This window comes from Macaca thibetana, chromosome 12 (genome assembly GCF_024542745.1).
Source record: "Macaca thibetana thibetana isolate TM-01 chromosome 12, ASM2454274v1, whole genome shotgun sequence".
Classification (NCBI taxonomy): Eukaryota; Metazoa; Chordata; class Mammalia; order Primates; family Cercopithecidae; genus Macaca; species Macaca thibetana.
The window spans coordinates 30,791,814-30,812,748 of record NC_065589.1 but is presented as its reverse complement, the minus strand read 5'-3'; the positions used below and the strand labels follow the sequence as shown (position 1 = coordinate 30,812,748).

The 20,935-nt window shown below is 34.1% G+C and overlaps 1 protein-coding gene across 5 annotated transcripts in view; it reads right to left on the bottom strand.

Moving 5' to 3' along the window:
* The window catches only part of ERBB4 (erb-b2 receptor tyrosine kinase 4), a 1,170,744-nt gene that overhangs the window by 553,137 nt on the left and 596,672 nt on the right, over positions 1-20,935 (bottom strand). The window lies entirely within an intron of this gene.

Genomic DNA, 20,935 nt, shown 5'->3' with positions numbered 1-20,935 from the left:
ATAAATATATGTTGATATTTGGTATTATCTAAGATGATAAAACATCTTGTTTTAACAATATGTACAATATTTCACAATAAAGAAGGGTTGTGTAGGAAGGCATTTCCATTTCATACTTTTTCTCTTTTTTTCTTTTTTACTGTTTTGTGTCCAGAGTGTAATTTATTTTAATTGGAGGAACAGATCACGTAATATTCTGTATTTAACCTTAACTCTATTCCCTTGCCCCAGTTAAGTAGAACCAGAAAAAACTGAAACGCAGCAGTAAGAAATTTCAAGCTTCACAGACTGCTGAAAAAGGCAAAGGCCAAAGAAAATTGTGATCTTTTGTGGAGGGAAAGACAAAAAACAGCTGAAGGGAGGTGGTTGCATCAGTTGACTATGACTAGGAATGTCTCAGAGCCACATAAGTGCCAGTCCTGACACGGCTGAGAGTGTAACTGTAATCAGCAGGAGACACAAACACACACATTTTTTTTTCTTTCTCTCCTCCTTTTATTAGTTACCTTTTGAATATGTTCTGACTGCATCCTCAGGAAGAAGAGAAAACAGATACTGATGAGCACTAATTGTCTCCACCATGCCTACTTTAAACATCTGATTTGGCAAGAATTTACCCCAGTCTCTGATATTTCTTTATGTCTCAATATAGTGTCTCCCACACTTTATTGTAGTACTTTTACATATACTTCTGTTCCACTTGCCCTAATTAAAATATATTATAATTGAAAGGAGTGGGATGTTGAATGATACCCAGGGCCAAGGATGGAATTCCACAGACAGCAACACATTTTATCTCAGTAACTAGCTTAATTCAATGTTCTTTCATAAAACGTCTTTTCCTAATAACCCATAGAAACTTCCTAAAGACTTGCTAAGCAGGGAAGTGTGATTACACAACTGCGGTTACAAGTATCTCAATGCCACTCAACTCACCAAACCCCTAAAAATGAAGAACTTAGAAAAACTTTGGTTTGTGTTTAGATCATCTCTATACTTTTCTATTTTGAAGCATTTTCTCCAAACCCAATCCAGCTTCATGCCCAGATAATGTATGCCCTTATTTTGCTCTATGGGCTTTCTTATATCATCATCCAGCCTGGTTCTCCCCTCTTTGACCAGCATACCAGATATTTCCAAACTCACTTCCTCAGTGACTGCTTAACTATTTTATCCATTATCTCCTCAAAATCTGTCCGATCCTCGGTTATACTTAGTCAATGTGATATTAATCTTTGTCACTGCGTACTAATACACAAGACCTGTCAAATATTGGAAGTATTACTTTAGTGAGAAAAATTTCATAAGTCAAACGTAAGAAAGTCAGATGAATTTCCTTATGAGAACAAGAGCTTTAAGGTAAATGGGGTACAAAATTTTAATAGAGAAGATCTTTGTTTCCATGATAAGATTGTAAATGACTATACAAATTACCTAACCAAATTACATCTCCTAATATAAGCACTGAAATTACTGACAGGTTTAGGTTTTAGAAGACATAATGGTGGACAGCAAGGTGAAGATAGTGACTTATTGGTTAAAACATAATTGTTAAAGTAAGTTCCTGGCCATTATATTTTGTTATTAATAAATTAAAAGAAATGACTGGTTAATGTGAAAACTTTAATAGAATATGGATATATTCTGTCGAGTTACAAAAATATATTTTGCCTAACTTAGTTAATTAAAAGAATTTGACATTACAGTTTTTTTTTTTTTTTTTTGGACACAAAAGTATGACACTACCACCAAAACAAGGAAAAGTATGTTTGTTTTCATTCTAGCCTCAGAAGCAATGAGAAGGTTTCATCTACTGCCCTATTTATGTAAATAATGAGATTCTAAAATAAACAGAAAATCATCAGGCTCCACATTAACAGAATGCCTTCAAGCAAGAAAGCATGACAGCTGTATATGCTTTAAACTTTGGGAAACACAAATGCAGAATGAGGAAACTAAAACCAGTCAAACAATCAGGTTCTACACTTAACTCCCAAAAGTGTTTTTTGAAAAGTCATTGTTTCCCATCTGGAGCTCAGTTTATTGGCTGGTTGGTTGGTTTTCGCTGTCTGGAAGTTAAGGAAGTTTGTCCTTTCCATCTCTAAAATATCATACTTACGAGGAGGGTAAATATTACTTAATTAGCATAACGGATGGCAAAAATATAACAGTAAATAAAGTATACTTTTCTATAATTTCCTCTCAAAAAACAGCTTAATCTTCCTTTATAATACATACAGGGATACATCACTGACACTCATTTTTCACATAATTCTAAGGCAACCAGACAGAGATGAAAGAGAAATTTAAGTACCGTATTTTCCATCCTCCTGAAATTCAGGAAAGGTCTGCTTTCAGAAACAACACCATTTAACGTATGTCACGCACCTGGAATAGTCACACAATCCCAATAGCAGCAAGAATGATTCACTAAGGACAGAGGCAGGGCACTGACGATTTGTTAACTTTCACTGAGACCTTTGTGTGAGTGAAGAAATCTTGTTAAATTTCATGCCCTGAACTTCGTCTGTATGTAGGATGATATTTTTGAATTTCCCCCGAGAATAATAATTGTAACCTTTTATCAAGAGTGGGTTTGTTCTCAGCAGAGGCAACAGCCCACCCCAGCAACCCACTCACCGCAGGGAATAAAACTACCATTGTCCTGTGGAGAAGCCGGCAATGTGAACACCAGAGGACTGCACCTGTTTGTTCACTGTTATCAAATGCCAGCCTGGGGGCTACCCCTACTGAGAGGGCTCTGACTTCTTAAACCACAGAGTAACATAAACTCTTCTGTAGAAATCTTTTGTGTGCAAACAGAAGTTTAACAGCAGGCTTTCTTCCTGGGAGGAAGAAAGAGCACGCCTTTTACCATCAGACCTTCAAGATATATTCATTCTTTGCAAGCTCCGTATTATGAATAAAATTACACTAAGCTTCCCATGAGTGTCCAGCTTTAGTTTAAGAGGAAGCAATGAAAGACTCATGAAACGAAAACGATATGAATATAGCATCAAAACTATGTCTGTCTTGTGAAGAAGTAATTACTTGAGTCACTTATAGAAAGTTGAAGTGTTCTTGTCAGGTTTAAAATTTCAAGTTAGCTTTCCATGGCATATTGAAAAGACAGTTTTGCCGAAAACTTTGTCCTAATCTTCAGCTCCAAAAACAATGAGCTAGGTGTAAGTTTGGGGTGACACAAAGCCTAGTTTCAACCTTTAATGAGATGTGAAGAGTTCAAGGGATTGGGCTATTTTAATTATTTCCGTTTGGTAGGAAAATATATATGTCTCCTAATAATTTTAAATAATTAAATCCACATACCCATACCAATAAGCAAGTGAAAATAAACCTTCATGGGTACATGTAATAGCTCTTCACTTCAGTGCCATCTTTTCTTTATCCTGCCCTCAGTACCGTTTGTGATCTCAAATTCTGGGTATGCAATATCACAAATCCTAACTGTTGACTGTGGCAGGTGTCTCTACAGATACAAACATAGAACTTGAATGTCTATCTTTGGGGTGTGTATGTATGTGTGTGTGTGTGTGTGTGTGAGAGAGAGAGAGAGAGAGAGAGAGAGAATATGATTGCATAGTTCCTTTGTAATTACTCTTTTACTCTTTCTCTTGGCAGGATGTTTCAAAGGAGATCTGTATGTTTTAAAACATAAAAAATAAAAATGTAATAAAAAGAAAAGAAAACCAAAAGGGTTTCTTGCAAGACAGACCCTAGAGCAGTTTGAAAACATCAAATAAAACCCCTCCAGCATGTTCTCCCCATGTGATGCCTTTGTATATTCACTTCAGCCTGTGGGCACATTTCCCATGACACACACAATGTTTCAGTGCCATATTGATAGATATAAACACATATGGATTACTCATTTGCCATTCTGTCTATTGAGTTCCATACTGTTTTCTGTAAAATTAATTTTATATAAAAATAAATTATTGGGAGCCAAATATCGTTTGTGACCATGCATAGAAAAATAGAATTATATCAAGTTGAGTACATTTCTCTTTGGATGTGTCAGTGACACACAGTGTGCATGGCTATGCATAATAGTTAGATATTATACTCATATAGACATATAAATGCATATGTGTATGTGTCTATACGTATGCATCTATACACATGTACATATAAATATATGTATATATATAAAAATAACATGTATAGACACATATCCTCTTTTTCTGTTATATATTTATCAGCTATTTTGCTATATCTCTCTTTGGTCTTTTTATTTGCCTTTTGCTCAGTTCTAGGTACACGTCAATATTTATTTTTCTTTAGGAAACATTGAAATAGGTATGACCTGTTGACATGTATGGATTTATTATTACAATTATTTCATAGAAAACAGATTTTATGTTGTTTTTTAAACATAGTTATGCTTTAAAAAATAAAATAAAATGATGGAGTAATGTTTTATAAACAACTTTTCTCTAAGTCACCAAATTTAAGAACTTGAAACAAGGATATAGACGTAATTGTTAAATATACTTTCATGCCCAGCAAAAAAGGGAGACATATGGTCATTATTTGCTTTCTGTTAGAAAATCCACGGTATTGTATACAAGCATATGAAAACCATTTAAAAACTGTTACAGTGGTTCTAAGCAATGAGAGAGTTTAAGCTGTCAATTGCCTTATGTATGGAGTAAAAGAATACAAACAAACATGAAATAAGTCTAAACACTTGTGAAATGCTACTAAGATATCATTCCTAAGTTTTCATGTTTGGAGTAAAGATTCTAATTTTAGAATGCAACCCCCAAGCATCCTGTGGTTACTGAGTCTGCAAACCAAGTCTACTCTGCAGGTGTCTCACATCTCCACTGTTTTGAAGACACTTGCTTCACTTCTTTTTTACACACTGACAGAGAGACCCAGCCGTGTTATAGCAATTGAGCTACTGAAAACACTATCAGCGATAGCCTGCCCTTTCTTTAGAAGTTCAAGTTTTCAAGCAAACAGTAAGTGGGTATTTTAATTATTTTTAAAAGTCCCAGAAAATACCTAATAAATTAGATCTTAGCCAATTAAAATAAGTCGTCAAAATATTCTTAATGCAAGTTCATCAAGTAAGAGGGGTAAAAAATATATTTGGTACTGTTTCTGCTTATTTAGAACTAATAATGGAATATCTAGGCATTCAGATCCTATTTTATTGTGAAATGCGGGCTTAAAAGGGAGCAATGATTAATGAGTTTCAAATACAGTATAAAAGTAATCTCTGGGGAAACAAATTCTTAGCTGAATTGGTAGCTCTACTCAGCAGGGACATTTGAATAATTGCAGAGGAACTAAGAAGTTAAGAAATGAACAATGAATAGGATTTTCTTGGCACCACTAGGAAGTCTTGTGTTAAAGGCTTGGCACCAGTGTTACGCCTTGGCTTAAACTCAATATTTAAAATCAAGTAAATTGGTTGTGTTGCCCAGTTCATGTTCCTTTTTTCCCTCCCCAAAAGTCATCAAAAGTTTTTGTTGTCTTTGTTTTGCTATTCTTGAGCCTTACCAGGAAAGCAAAATAATGTATTTTAAAAAATGAATCTATCTTTAATGACACATAGCTAAGTATAAATACGTTTCGTTACTATTATTACAGCAGGTTGTTATCTCTATGCCAGAAAATAAATACACAAAGAACAATTAAACCCTAATAGAGGTCCCTAGATATGCATATAGAGTTGCATTTTTTAATTAAATGCGTGAACTTCAGTTCCCAAGTGCTCAGAAAGCAAAACTACAGCACCGTTCTCTGCTGAATTAGAAGGTGTAATGTCATGTCCTCACTTGTTCTAAGGAGAAAACTTAAGCACTAAGAAAATGTGACTCACATTTTGCCTTAGAACTTTCCAAGAGGATAGGTAGCAGGTAGGTATTATCAAATAATAAAAGGAAAGAAAAAAATACTCAGAAAATTATTCTTTCATAATTGAAAACTCAAGTGCAAGAGGTATTAGGTGATTTATCTAAGGTATAAGTGGAATGAGAATATGAAATCTTCTGGTTGCTAGTGAGCCTAGACTACTAAAATCAACCATATCTGTCAACAAAGAACCAATAAAGAACACGTTTTATATAGATGTGGCAAGGATTAACCAATAAATTAATATTCATAAATATTGTTACTCTATTGAGAACTGTGTAAGAAAGGTAGATACAAGAAGGGAACTAACATATACTGTGTTCTAAACACTATGCCAGGAAGTTTGCATACATTGTTTGCATTTAATTCTCATTTTCAGATGAAAACTGAGGCACAGCACATAAGTGATTGTGACTGTCCTTTCTTGCAGTGCTAGTATTGAGTTTCAAATTATCAGGTTTCAAAACCAGACTTTTTTTTACAACTTCACGTTGCTAGGGCTAGAAGAGAATATCTTGAAAATATTGTTTTTATAATCTAGAAATATGCCTTCTCATCTAGAACACATAGGCTGGGTTTGAATTCAAATAATAAATCAGAATTCTCAGGCAAAATTTGTATTTCTGCATTCAGAATCTTTCAAGCATTTTATCTCTGAGCTCTCCTTTTATCACTTTGCCTTTCCAAAACCATTTCTGACTTTATGCATAAGTCTTAGAGTGTTTTTTGGATACAAGAGCTACTTAATTCTCTGATTGTTTTACATTTGTTCATGGCAAAGATCTAATCAGACAACCATAAATGACAATAATCAGAGTACAAAATTTGTATACACTTATGGATTGTCAACTGTTTGCCCTTTGTATCTCAATTATTTTATTATTTTTTTCCATAGGACATTCCCTATTTCACAAGCTAGTTGATTTAAATGTCATTTGAAATTATAATTAGAAATATTTTAGAAAGAAAACCATTTGAGGGGGGAGTGTCCATCATTCTATGTTTATCTATTTAGAAACGCACTCATGGCTTAGAAGACCCCATTTCTGTTAATTTGATAGTTATATATTACTGCTGATTTCCTCTTCAAAAATATAAAATTTTGTAATTCCAAAGGAATTACAATTTCTTTGGCATTGAATATTTCTTACTAAGTCACAGTTTAATGGATTAAAATGTAAACGAACTTTAAAGTTACACTAAATCTCTCCCTGATTTAAGTTTAAATTAGACATTAAAATTAACATGAAAATGGCTCCATAAACACTATTGTTGTAAATATTTTTTCATTATTTTATATTTAATAATGAACCAAAAGTAACAGAAGTCACTGTGCATAGTAATAGTATTAAATACACAAAACAATTGAATAGTTACTTAAATTATGCACTGGTGATCTTCAATAAAATCACAAAGGAGTTGATAACCTACACCGTGAGCTCTGATGTATTTATTTTGCACAAGTGATAGTTAGGTTCTCGTAATTTTTAAGAGGTGCTTGAGCCAAGACACTAATTCTTGATTCACCTCTTTTCCCTGAGCACCAAAGGACTGCATTTGAAGCATGATACAATTTTAATTACAAAGATTTATCATTATGACATGTAATTTCTACGTACATGAAATGACAGTGTAATGCATAGATGTGAAGTTCAGCTACACATTCACTATGTGAACAATGATATCAGTGACACAGGCTGCTTCCTTTCATTCCATATTTCTACCTGTGCTTTATAAAAGACATATCTATAGGTATGTTAAGTGCTGCTTCATTATCTTCTCCATCCTTTCCTTGCAAAACATACTGCCCAGTACTCTTTGAACAAGACTATGAAATTTGTATCAAATTTGATAATCTATTGTAGATATTTGATGACTTTAGATTACAATTCGGTCACACATGAATTATGGCATCTATATTGTTTATTTTCTTCTCACTGATAAATGAAAATGTGTGCCTAAACATATATAGATTGGCATATATTTTCTTTAAATCTTTGTTACATTCCTCTTTCTAGTATCTTGAATCAAATTATATTTTTAGAATAATATAGCTGAAAAAGGACTCGACTAAGAGTAGGGCAAGAAAAACCCTCATCTTTAGTAAATTATTTATTCTCTCTGGGACTCAGTTTCAAAATGAGAGAGGGGTTAGACAATCTCTAAATTCTCTCTTAATATTACAGTCTATGATCCTCTTCAACTTTGCTTTTATAGAATAGATTAAGAGATTTTTATCGCTCTTTATTTCCAAATGTGTGCTAAATTTAAGTGTAGTGTGTAAGTCTCAAATATACATGTTTTAATAAATAAAATGTGAGCTCAAAATAAAATAACATAAAATGTGTTTATCTTAAGGCCATCTACAAATTCTGGAAATAATTAGTTAGAGAGTTTCTAAACCTAAAAGGATTTACATGCATTTCAATAATTTTAAAGTTTCCTCCATCTTTTTATCAAAAGTAACCCCGAATATGTTATGATTCTTCACAAAGGGAATTGAGCCTAATAATTATTAAAACTAAAATACATATTTTATAAAACTCTGCTGTAAATATTTGCAAAACCAAGTGTAGTTTAGGGAGGCAAAAATCACTTATTGTAGCTATAGAAGAAAGGAAGTCATAAATATTTTATTTAAAATATTTAGATCAACTTAGCCTATCCATTTATACGTGGACATATCAAAATGGTATATATTTTTACCAATTGCAAAATAGGGAATAACTTTAGTTAGTATTCTGGTCCTTAAATAAAAAAATTCAAAAAGTGGAGTGGCTATAATGTATGAATAAAATTAACTAAAAAATCACTGTTCTAGTATCTCCCCTTAATAAGATAAAATATGATTTTCATGAAATCAGTAGAGTCATCTCATAGACTTGAGATCTTTTTCAAGCCTGCCATTTTTCTCATATTGATTTTCCTTCCTTCCACCCCATCCACAAAAAAATTCTCTAAAAAATAAAAACTAGAGTAATATGATTTATAGAAGATATTACCCCATGAGCAACAAAACAAAACACACTTCAAATATAACTAATTGTCTTTTTTTGTCTTCTAGTGTTAATAAAGAAAAGGCCATGAAGTCAGCTGGCCCAATTAGGGCATTTCAGTCCATTCTGTTATTACATTTTATTATTTTAGTTCCCTGTGTCTGTAGAAATAAGCTTAAGTAGTTTGATAACATACTTTTCAATATAAGAAATAATTTAATCAAATTCCACAATCTGTATCTCTTTTAAAATCGTTTCATTTCTTAAGTAAAAAATCTACACTAAGCAAAGTCTCATTCAGCTAAAAACAAACAAACAAACAAACAAACAAAACCTGCCTTGAAGAGGTGACACCTGGACCAATGAATAATTTTATGCATCCCCTACTCATTCACACATAGCAGAGGATAATAAAAGTTCAGTGTCATGTGATTCCCTTTCTTCTCAGAATCTTTATAGCATTGTGATAAAAAGAAAATCAGCAATTATGCTGCCTGGCTTCAAATGTGAACTCTATAAATTACTGTATGCCCTCCTTGGGGAATATTACTTAATATTTTTTAAGTCCAGTTTATTTATCTTCAAAATAGAAATAGTAATAGTAACCTATTGTGATGGTTAACTTTAGATGTCACCTTGACTAGATTAGGAAATACCCAGAAACCTGGTAAAGCTTTATTTTAGAGGGTGCCTATGAAGATGTTTCAGAAGAGATGAGCATGTGAGTATGAGTAGAGTAAGTAGGGAAGATATGCTCTCAACGCAGATGGGCAACAGCCAATCTTCTGGGGACTGAGAGGAACAAAAACAGAGGGAAGGTGAATACATTGATCTGAAGCCAGTACACACTCTTTCTCTCTTGTGGGACCCCAATTTCAGGCTCCCTGGTCTTTGGACTGCAGGACTTGGAACAGTGGCTCCCTGCACCCTAAGCCCTTTGGTCTCAGACTGAGAGGTACACCATAGCTTGTCTGGTTCTGAGGCCTTCAAACTTGGAATGAGCCAGGTCACCAGCATCCCAGGGTCTCCAGCTTATAGGCAGCCTGTTGTGGAACTTCTCAGCCTCCATAATTGCAGCAGCCAATTTTCCTAATGAATGCTCTCTCAAATATCTATTATCATTGCCTATATCTATATCCCTTTTGTCTTTCTGGAGACCCCTAACTAACACACCTACTAATCGTGGTTATTGCAAGAATGAAGAGAGAGAATATTTGCAAATCACTTCTACATAGTAAATACTTATTAATTATGGATGTTATTATTGTTATTATTGACAATAGTATTTCTGCCCTGGGCTGTATTATGCCATAAAGATACTTTGCTTTCTACATTTATTATCCTAAAAAAAAGGCAAGTCATTAAAACCAAAGGCACAAAGCCTAAACGAATTCTAGTTATATGAATAATTTTTAAAAACTAGTAGAATTTATTATTGTGTTCTTATTTGTACACCACCAGATATATAATCCTACCCAGTATCATCCCATTGAACATTAAAGCAGAAAGTTCAGAGAATTTAGGGCCCTATCAAAATCAAAATGACATACTTATTTACCAGAATATTTGCCAGAATATTCTGAGACTGCCACTTAAAAAAAAAAGACCAAATTAAAATTTGAAGTCCTTATATTTCATAGTAAATTGAAAATCAAAAATACCCTTTTGATATCAGCTTTTTTCAACATTACTAATAATACAAAAATCAAACCTTTAATTTTCACCACAGAGAAAATGAAATTGAGTAAATTAAATGGTCTTAGACGGAAAAAACAAGTTATGGATCCCCATTTTTCACTTTTTTCATACAAATATCTTTCAAAATTGTTACAGTCATTGTGATTCAATAACCTAAATAATTTTACATGGCTTACAATAAAATTATAGCTAGAAGAAATAAAATATGTTATACAGATGGATAATAAAATTTTTTTTTTTTTTTTGAGACGGAGTCTCGCTCTGCCGTTCAGGCTGGAGTGCAGTGGCCGGATCTCAGCTCACTGCAAGCTCCGCCTCCCGGGTTGATGCCATTCTCCTGCCTCAGCCTCCCGAGTAGCTGGGACTACAGGCGCCCGCCACCATGCCCGGCTAGTTTTTTGTATTTTTTAGTAGAGATGGGGTTTCACCGTGTTAGTCAGGATGGTCTCGATCTCCTGACCTCGTGATCCGCCCGTCTCGGCCTCCCAAAGTGCTGGGATTACAGGCTTGAGCCACCGCGCCCGGCCGGATAATAAAATATTAAGGAAGAGGGAAAATAGTATGACAGCTAGAATAACTTGTACTTCAGGTAGACTGTTAAAGAAGACAGAACCTCTTTCCATGCTGATGTATAATAACAATCTTCAGATCTATTTGACATATTAATATGAGAACAAAGTTTAAGAAAAACTCCCCAAATAAGTATTTTTCTACCTTTACACTATATTTCCATCTCTTTTTCCAGTAGAAGTGATAAATCAGCTAGATCTCAAAGGAAAACAAAAACAATAATTAAAGTTTCCTGGTTAGTAACATTTATTATGCCAAAAAGTGTTGGGCCATGCAAATTCTCATTTATCTACTTCCTGATAGATACAGATAAATGGAGAATTCTATTCATCATTTACGAAACATTGACCATTTTTCTTGTAATCTATTTTATATACTTCCACAGTACGCGGTTTCACCATTACAATAGCTATGCTATAATTCTAGGAAAATAATACGAGGTATATTTAACTTCTAGCCTATTTGAATGTTACTATATTGTATTAATTCTAAAACACATACATTTTTGGATCTAATATCTTTAATATCCTGATTCCTTGTACAATCTTTTACATTTATGTTGGTGCTTTTACTTTTTCTCTTTTTAGAAAGTGTGGACTACAAACAACAACAACAATTTTTTTCCTACAATTGATGACTTAAATTTGTTGAAGTATGGCAGATAGCTATTTGAGAAAACATTTTATAAAAGGACTTTTTGTGTTACCTTGTTATTAAATAAATGCTATATTAAAAAAAAAAAACTTTTAACATGAACTAGAGAGTCCTAAAGATAATGGGCAGTGTCTATTCCAGAAATAATTCTTAACAGATTTTTCAGAATACTAATAATAATCTTCTATTAACATTTACATCTTTCAGTGAAACCATTACAGAGACAGACTTTGTCTATTAGTCCATTCTCACGTTGCTGCAAACATACCACCCATGATGGGGTAATTTATAAAGATAAGAGATTTAATTAACTCACAGCTCAGCATGGCTGGGGAGGCCCCAGGAAACTCACAATCATGGGAGAAGGGGAAGCAAACACATCCTTCCTCTCAGGCCAGTAGGAAGGAGAATGAATGAGTGCCCGGAGAAGGGGGAAGCTCCTTATAAAACCATCAGATCTTGTGAGAACTAACTCAGTATCATGAGAACAGGAAGGGGAAAACCAATCCCATGATTCAATTATCTCCACCTGGTCCCTCATATGACATGTGGGGATTATGGGAACTACAATTCAAGATGAGATTTGGGTGGGAACACAGCCAAACCATATCTCTTTGAGATCTATTTCTAGATTTAAATGGATACTTATACTGTGGAAACTAAAGGTAAAAGTAAAAAAAATCATTTTTAAAGTGTCATTTTTCTGACCAACGGAAAACTCAAGTCACAGCAGCTTAAAACATATTTAGAAGCAATGCATGCCATCCAGAACTCTGCTGACTCAAATACAAAATATAGTTAGGTCCCAAATCATAAATGACACGTTCTGCATTCTACAATTTGATGATATAAGCCTAACATGCTTTCAATAATTATAAAAATACACTGTGTCTATTTTTTTTACCAAAATCAAGCTTCTCCTAAAAAATAATAAATCATATTTATTTCCAGAACTGCATGTAATGTTCAATATGTACTTCATAATTTAACTTTTATAATCATCTTACAACTGAGCGTTCTCGTTATGTTCATTTGAAGATGAGGAAACTGAAGTTTAGAAAGTTGAATCACTTGCCTCAGAATAGAACTTGACTCAGGGAGCCCAGATTCTGAGCCTGTCTTGTGATTCTCCATGTTATTCTGCTTGTAAGTCCTTGCCTGCTGGATTGGATTTAGTAAAAGTGTAGTCCCTTTAGTGCTGCACTGTCCAATATGATTGTCATTAGCCAAATATGGCTGTTTAAATTAAAATTAATTAAAATTAGATAAAAATAAAATTCACATCTTCATTCATAGCAGTCTCGTTCAGAGGACTCAACAGCCACATTTGGCTACTGGCTCCTCTGTTGTGTAGCACATATTAAATATTGCTATCATCCCAAGAAAGTTCTATTGGACAGTGCAGCTTTTGAGAAGAAAACAGATTAAAATGGGACCTCCTGACTCCACACACATGCTTAACTATAAAAATAATAATAATAATTGGCTTCACATGGCAGATGGAAGGTAAACAATTGTCAGAAATATAATATTTACTGAGAGAAGACAGGCATGTAGAGATAATTTAGAATAGCTCATATCTCAGCACAACAACTTGAATGTACAAGTAGAACAAAACAAAGCTAGTAAGTATTTGAATTGACATTACTTTCCAAAAGAATCCTAAAGTTTTACCAGTAAAATTAAGTCTATTAATAAATGTTGGTGCATTACAGCTAAGAGTTTAGCAAGCTTGATTTTTAAAAAGCCATAGTTGAATCACAGTGGCTATAGAATGAGTAATAGATTAAAAAAATCAAATTCAGTATTTACAATATTGTTGTATTGTATGTTTGCTTGTATTTTATTGTCAACTTACCATTCATGATATATTCAAGCATTACACAATGATCAAAACAAATTCTTTCTAAAATACAACCTTAAGACCTATTGCTTAAGCTTGGATTGTTTACATTTTTCAGCCAATTTAATGGTTCACTGACTATAGTTTTGCCTGAAGCAGTTGTCTTAAACAATTTTTGGGAGTGACATAATATGAAGAACGGGTAAACAGATCTAGATTTCAGCACAAGCTTCACCTGATTAGCCACAAGACCTTTGGCCTGGTTTTCTTAGATGTAAAATTATAATAAAGATATCTGCCAGGTCAGCATTACAGGGCTGTGTATGAAACAGATTTTTTGAAAGGAAACTGAAAGCATTTTGCAAAGTGTAAACTTCTATAACATATGGGATATTACAATTATCATGCCTTTGGTAAACGTTGGAAGAGAACAACATGTAGCCTCATTTCTGAACTCTGACTGAGGGTTTTAGGTTCTGCCAAGCTTGAGGCTGCCTCCTCTGACTAAACTTGATGACATATTTACATACTTTAAAAAACTGCCATAGACGTCTGTCAGAATTAGCATGCACTCTTCATTCCCTCTAAAATATAGATTTGGTGACTGGGCGCGGTGGCTCATGCCTGTAATCCCAGCACTTTGGAAGGCCAAGGCAGGCGGATCACAAGGTCAGGAGATGGAGACCATCCTGGCTAACATGGTGAAACCCCGTCTCTACTGAAAATACAAAAAGTTAACAGGGCGTGGTGGCGGGTGCCTGTAGTCCCAGCTACTCGAGAGGTTGAGGCAGGAGAATGGCATGAACCCGGGAGGTGGAACTTGCAGTGAGCCCAGATAGCACCACTGCACTCCAGCCTGGGCAACAGAGCGAGACTCTATCTCAAAACAAAACAAAACAAAAAAAAATAGATAGATAGATAGATAGATAGATAGATAGATAGATAGATAGACAGACAGACAGAGAGAGATTGAGAGAGAGAGAGAGAGAGAGAGAGAGAGATTGATTTGGTTTATTCCCAAATAGTATTCTTACTGTTACAAGTCCTCTGCCATGAAATCAGAAAGTGCAACAATCCAGTGAGTCTGGTCCAAGCATTGCTGTGCCTCCCTTGGTAACTGGGGATAGATGCAGAGAATTCTGCAATTCTTTGCAGTTCAGGGTCTGAAAGCCAGATGAAGCTAACGTCCTGGGGTAAGGGTGGAGAGGTGAGTACTCTGACATATTTCCTGTTTTCCTCAGAGCAAAACAATGGACTCATGGTTCTATTATAACCATTCACTTTCTAGTACTACATTTGGGACTCTGAGGAGCAAAGATTTTCCTCCTTTTCTACACACCAAAGCGAACAAGCATGTTTCCTCAATCAATGAGCTTTAAGCAATGGGGTTTGTTGCCCTTAAACGTTTTTTTTTTTTTTTTTCCTTAGGATATATAAGCTTCCTCTCTTATGGAAGGAAAAAATACAGATTTTAGTGCATCTTAAGAAAAAGTAAGAATGGTCACAAAGGTTTAAGATTCCAAGTAGGGAAGTTTCCTGAGAGATTCCATAATGCTAGGCTTCCCCTAATATTTTCTAAAGGATGCTCTAGGGATTAAATAGAATGTTCTTCAAAGAGTGAGGCATCTTTAAGATTCCTGAAGGGGTCATAAATTAAGGGAGTTGAATTATATGCCCTGAGCAGATCATCTTGCCAGTCATGACTGACAACATGTGAGCAGAGGAGAAAGGATGATTCTATTCCCTGAACACCCAACCCCACCACTTATTTTGGCTTATTTCTCCTCAGATTTCTCTCCTTATTATCTCTGAGTCTTGGTACAGCAGGAGGAGAAATTCTCATTTCCCCTTCATTCAGTTCTATAAATCCACTCATCAGTTCTCTAAAGAATCAGTTGTCTGAGCATAAGTCCCAGCAAAATTTGCTGAAATGGCCATTATAAATCTCTGATCTCTTAATTATAACATTTCCTCTTTTCAAATATATGTTTCTATGTACTGACATAAATACATTATTGGAGTTCTCATTTTACTAGTCAATACACAGTCTGACATGACAAGCAAACAATGCTCTTTAAAACACTGATGAGAGTATCATTTCCAGAAACTGTGGACCTGATCTAAAAATTGACTCTTTCCAAAGAACGTGCCACGCTTTTCACTGATTCTCTCTGACTCATGCAAGCTTCACTATAGATTAGTTTTGATCTAATCATTTTCCAAACAATTTATCCTGAAGCTAAGAGTATTCTTAGATTTTTTTTTTTTTGGCTGCAAATATCACAATATGCTGAATAGATCTTCTAATGTAAACATTTGTAGTACTTTTGTTAAACATTCTGTTTAACAACAATCCCTGAACTAGCCTGGTTGAATCCACTCAAACATTACCAAGACCTTTCACAGGGTAGTTGAAGAATGCTTAGCAACTCTCATGTAAGAAAAAGAACTCAGAATGAATATGTCTCTTGTGTAGGTCAAGACAAATGTCAGGGCCAATGAAGGATGAAACATGATGATGGAGATTTGAAATGAAGGGCTGGGGCAACAGGTGCTTGGCATGAAACACTGAAAGACAGGAGAGAAGTGCTGTGAGGTAGCGAAGCTAGCACTCTTCCTGAGAGTAGACAAAGGCCAGTCTCGGGCTTCTCATCACCAGAGAAACAGATCTTATGCACAAAGTAGTTAGAAGACACATTGAAATTTGGAACACTTTTTTTTGTCTAAACAGGTCACACCCAAAGCCCCAAGGAAACAATAGGAATCTATCCAAATACGCAGAAACAAATACAATAGTTTTCTCAATGTGGTGAAACAAGGGAAAACTATAAACAAAACAGATACAAGGGAAGAACACTAAGATTTCTAAACACCCCCAATGTGAAAGATGCTTTAATTGACAAGTTCCCTGCTTTCTTTCTTTAACGCTCATTACAACACTATGAGGTGGAATTTTCTTTACAATTTTCAAGATAAAAAATCTGAGTCTCAGAGAGACACCCAGACTGTAGGTGGTAGGCCAGGCATTTGCACAGAGAGCATTTCTGATTTCACAATTGCACATCACTCTATGACATATACTGAGTCAATGACAAGTGACTTGTCCTTTTTGACATTAGGTTATCTATTTGACCATTACTGAATAATGCCAAAGAAGCTTGAGAGACTTAAATGTGAAAAGGTACTACGTTACTTTGATGTACTATTTTAATTAATAACTTATGCACATTTGAAGGCAGACATTCAAGTGTGATGTTCAGATACCACCTCTTTCACATTTTACATCATTTAGATGTTGTAGTTTCTGGATGGAGTATTTTATTTATTTATTTATTTTGGGACAGGGTCCCTCTGTGCCACCCAAGCTGGAGTGCAGTGGCGTGATCATAGCTCACTACAGCCTCAAATTTTCAGGCTCAAGGGATCCTCCTGCTTCAGCTTCGTGAGCAACTGGGACCACAGGCATGCGCCATCAAGCCTTCTATTCTATTTTTCATCTACCAGAATCCAGCAAACTTCATATATTATTTTCATTACTATTGAGGACTTCTAGGAATAACTTTGGTATTTTACTTTTTGTTTTAAATTTTTGTTTGTCCATACCTCAAATAATAATCTAATCAAGATTATCCAGTACACAGTTAACAAAATGATTACAATGTCCATAAAATACCAAATAAAGACGAAAACATGTGAATGTGTTGGTCTGAAAATATGTAGAGGGTTCAGTTAATTTTTAAAAAACACCAATTGTACTTTCTGTACTTTTGTATCATCCCAAATATCACCTCCTCTAAAGATATTCTCATCATTTAAAAAGTAAAAATTCAATTATTTAAGCTGAAATTTAGTGTGATAAATATATGTATAGTGTATTAAATTTGTACCTAGGTTATCATTCCATATCAAGATCAAACTACATTTATCTATTTTATATGGATACAAATAAAATAGATATGAACTTAAGCATTTATCTTTCCTTTTAAGATATAAACAAAATAGATATGAACTTAAGTGTTTATCTTCCTGTTTGGGATATAAATAGAATAGAATTAAACTTAAGTATTTATGAAAGATTCCTTTATATCTACAATATAATATGTAGATTAAATTGTATCATATTACCAACGATTAGTAACAGATGAGGTGATATTATAAATTGCAGAAGGGAGAAAGTAATGGTGGGTTTTATGGCCCATATAATTCCTTTTAGGGTTTGGCCAGACTAGTGACTAAACAAGTAGAAGCTTACAGAATTAATTAAGATTGTATATATACTATTAAATGTCAATTTAAATAGGAATGTTTGGTTAAGAAAGAGGTGATTTAAAAAAGTCAGCAGGACATCCTCATCAAGAGTGATTAATAAGAACCACAGCCATGGGCAAGCGACCTTAATGGAAGACATGGTGTCCCCTGTCCAGATATGGACTTCTCTGATGCAGTAGGGACCTTCCCAATGGCCTCAAGATATAGAAGATCATATGCCTGAAGGGATGCACTGATGGAAGTGTAACCTCTCCACTGGCAAGAAAAAAGTAAGGCAGTGTTAACAGGACACCTAGACCTAGAGTATGCTAATATAAGTTCCTCAGTCCTTCATAGATTGTGTGGCCTATTTTTAGTCTAGGCAACTGCCTCTTTTCCCCTCTACTTATCGTCTACCCTATACATACTGGGAAATGTGAGAAGCAGCAGTAAAACAAATGTTTCTGCTTGGCCAGAAAAATAGGTTTAAATCTGTTTATTGTCTCGGGCACAACCAACATGAAAGTATGTAAGTAAGATCTGCAGTAATTTTTTAGGCCATGCAGCAACTTTTGGTGAACATCAAGCTAATTAATAGGAATTTTTAATGTGGGAATTAATCTGTATATGTCTCAGTGACATCCAACCATTAACTAGTGTATAATGACAGTCTTCGTGTTAACTAAATATCTCTGTTACACAAAGTTTGTAGAAAGCTAATGTGCTGTTCTGAACACATACTATTCTAATATCAAACAGTAAAAAAGCTTTCAGTAGAAATGCAAACCATATACAAATATACACAAAAGAACTCTTAAAGTCTTCATCTCAAAACTCTTGGTTACAATACTCTGTGCACTTCCCATCCCCATAATTGTTACTGGTTATTTACTTTGTTGAAAGTACTTAAAAATAAAATTTTGCTTAAGAAGAAAATTCATCATGAATTACTATTGCCTTTTTAATGATTTATCAATATACAAAGTTGGTATTTGGCAAAACGATTATAGAAAAATTTATTCCCAGCATCTTCCTTATCTTTAAGTCATTTTACACCCAAGTGGCTCTCCAGGATCCTCATGTGTTATTTTCATTTTCACCCGAACATACAGTGTATTTCTTGTCATGAAAGCAAAACCTTATCTGTTCCTGTCCCATCCCTTCCTTTCTCTTTGCAAGATGATAGATGAATACAAATAATTGTGAAGAATTTAACTGGATATAGTGCTACCATCTCTTGGTAACATACCATTAATTAGATTAATGCTTCTCAAATTGTAGTAATCGTCAGCATCACTACAGGGATACTTAACACACAAGTTGTTGGGCCCCACCCCCAGAGTTTCTCATTCAGTAGGTTTCAGGTGAAGCCCAAGGATTTGCATTTCTAAGTTCCTGGATGATGCTCATGGTGCTGGTCCTTTAAGAATGGAGTTAAAAATTTAATACAGTATGGTAGATTAGGCAGTGAGGTATCCGACTAATCAGCAGATTTGCTATTTCCCCTCATTTTATACCAGGTATAAAAAATTAAGGCCAGTCCAGTAGCTCTGCCCTTAATAGAATATAAAAATGTTGTTTTAAAATTTTTGCTTTGCATAACACAAAAACAAGCAACATAAAACAAATATTTTTCCAAAGCACAAAAACAATCTTACCTGAACTTAATTATGACACTTGTTTGTTGCTTTAATAGGGTTACCTAGAACATTTAGCCTTTTAAGATTTTGCCATAGAGTAAATTTTATCCCATATTCTTCTTCATGTGAACAGTTAGGTGTCTTCTGTCATTTCTTGCATATTCTTGCACACAAACACAATCATGCGTCCGTGTAACTTCTGATTCTCACAGTTGGAGTAACACTATCGATCAGAATACCTAAAGTTCAATGACCCTAGACTGTCTCCCTTACAGAATAATTTTGGCATATAGCAGTCAACCACCTAATAAATAAAATATCTGAAAAATGTCCATATTAGCCTAAATTTCTACCATTTTGTTGCACTTTCTTCAATTCACACTCAAAGAAATTAATATCTTTTGAATGAGTATCTATTTTTCTAAACAATCAGCTCATTTTCTTAATCACTTATTAATTATCCATTTGTACTACGGCAAAAGAAAATATAACAGCTTCCATGCAAAGTGAATAATAATACTCTTGAAATAATAGTGTTATATTTTGGTACGCGCAAGTTGAACAACTGTCACAATCTTAAGTAATACAAGTTATGCACATACTCACTATGAGGTATGTTTAAATGTGGCATAATTTTGATGGATTAAATAACTCTGTTTTAATAATTTAGTAGTACTGGTATTAAATGTGAAAATAAATAAGGGAACTATTTAAAGACAAATTCTCTATGTGGAAAGATTCCTCAAACAGCACATCTTATGGAATAATAACAAGATTCAAGTATTATAAAAAGTTTGAGAAGCAACTTATTCAATTTTTTTCTTTAATATATTCAGAAGGAAATCATGATGAAAACACAATGCTTCCTATGCAGGTTTTAACTGGATCGTATTACAGTATTTTTAGATCCCTAATTTCAATCACTCAATTGTTCTCTACACATTTCATTTCCAAAATTCTTTCTCCTATCATTATTTCTATATAAGTAGTAATTTAGTAAAAAACTCCATTCTTCAGTAAGAAAACTATCTTTGAAAGAAATAAAAGTGAAAATGTTGATGAAGGAATCTATAAATTCTGAACAATTTGCATTCACCATTATTTCATCAACTCTATAGCAATCATGTCCAAAATAAATAACACAATCAGTATTCCTTTCTTCACCCAAAATATCCCAATTTTATCTCACATGTCTGGCTAACTATGAAGCTATGTCTAACTTAAAACTATAAATTTAATATCTACTTCAAATATAAGAAACAAATGATTTCAATATTCTGACAATATTCATCTTACTTTTTGTTATATTTTAAGGCCATATCTCTAAACTGTTTAATATTTCAATGTCAAGAATTATTTGGACAACTTATTGGACTCAAAGTACATATAAAACCACTACATGT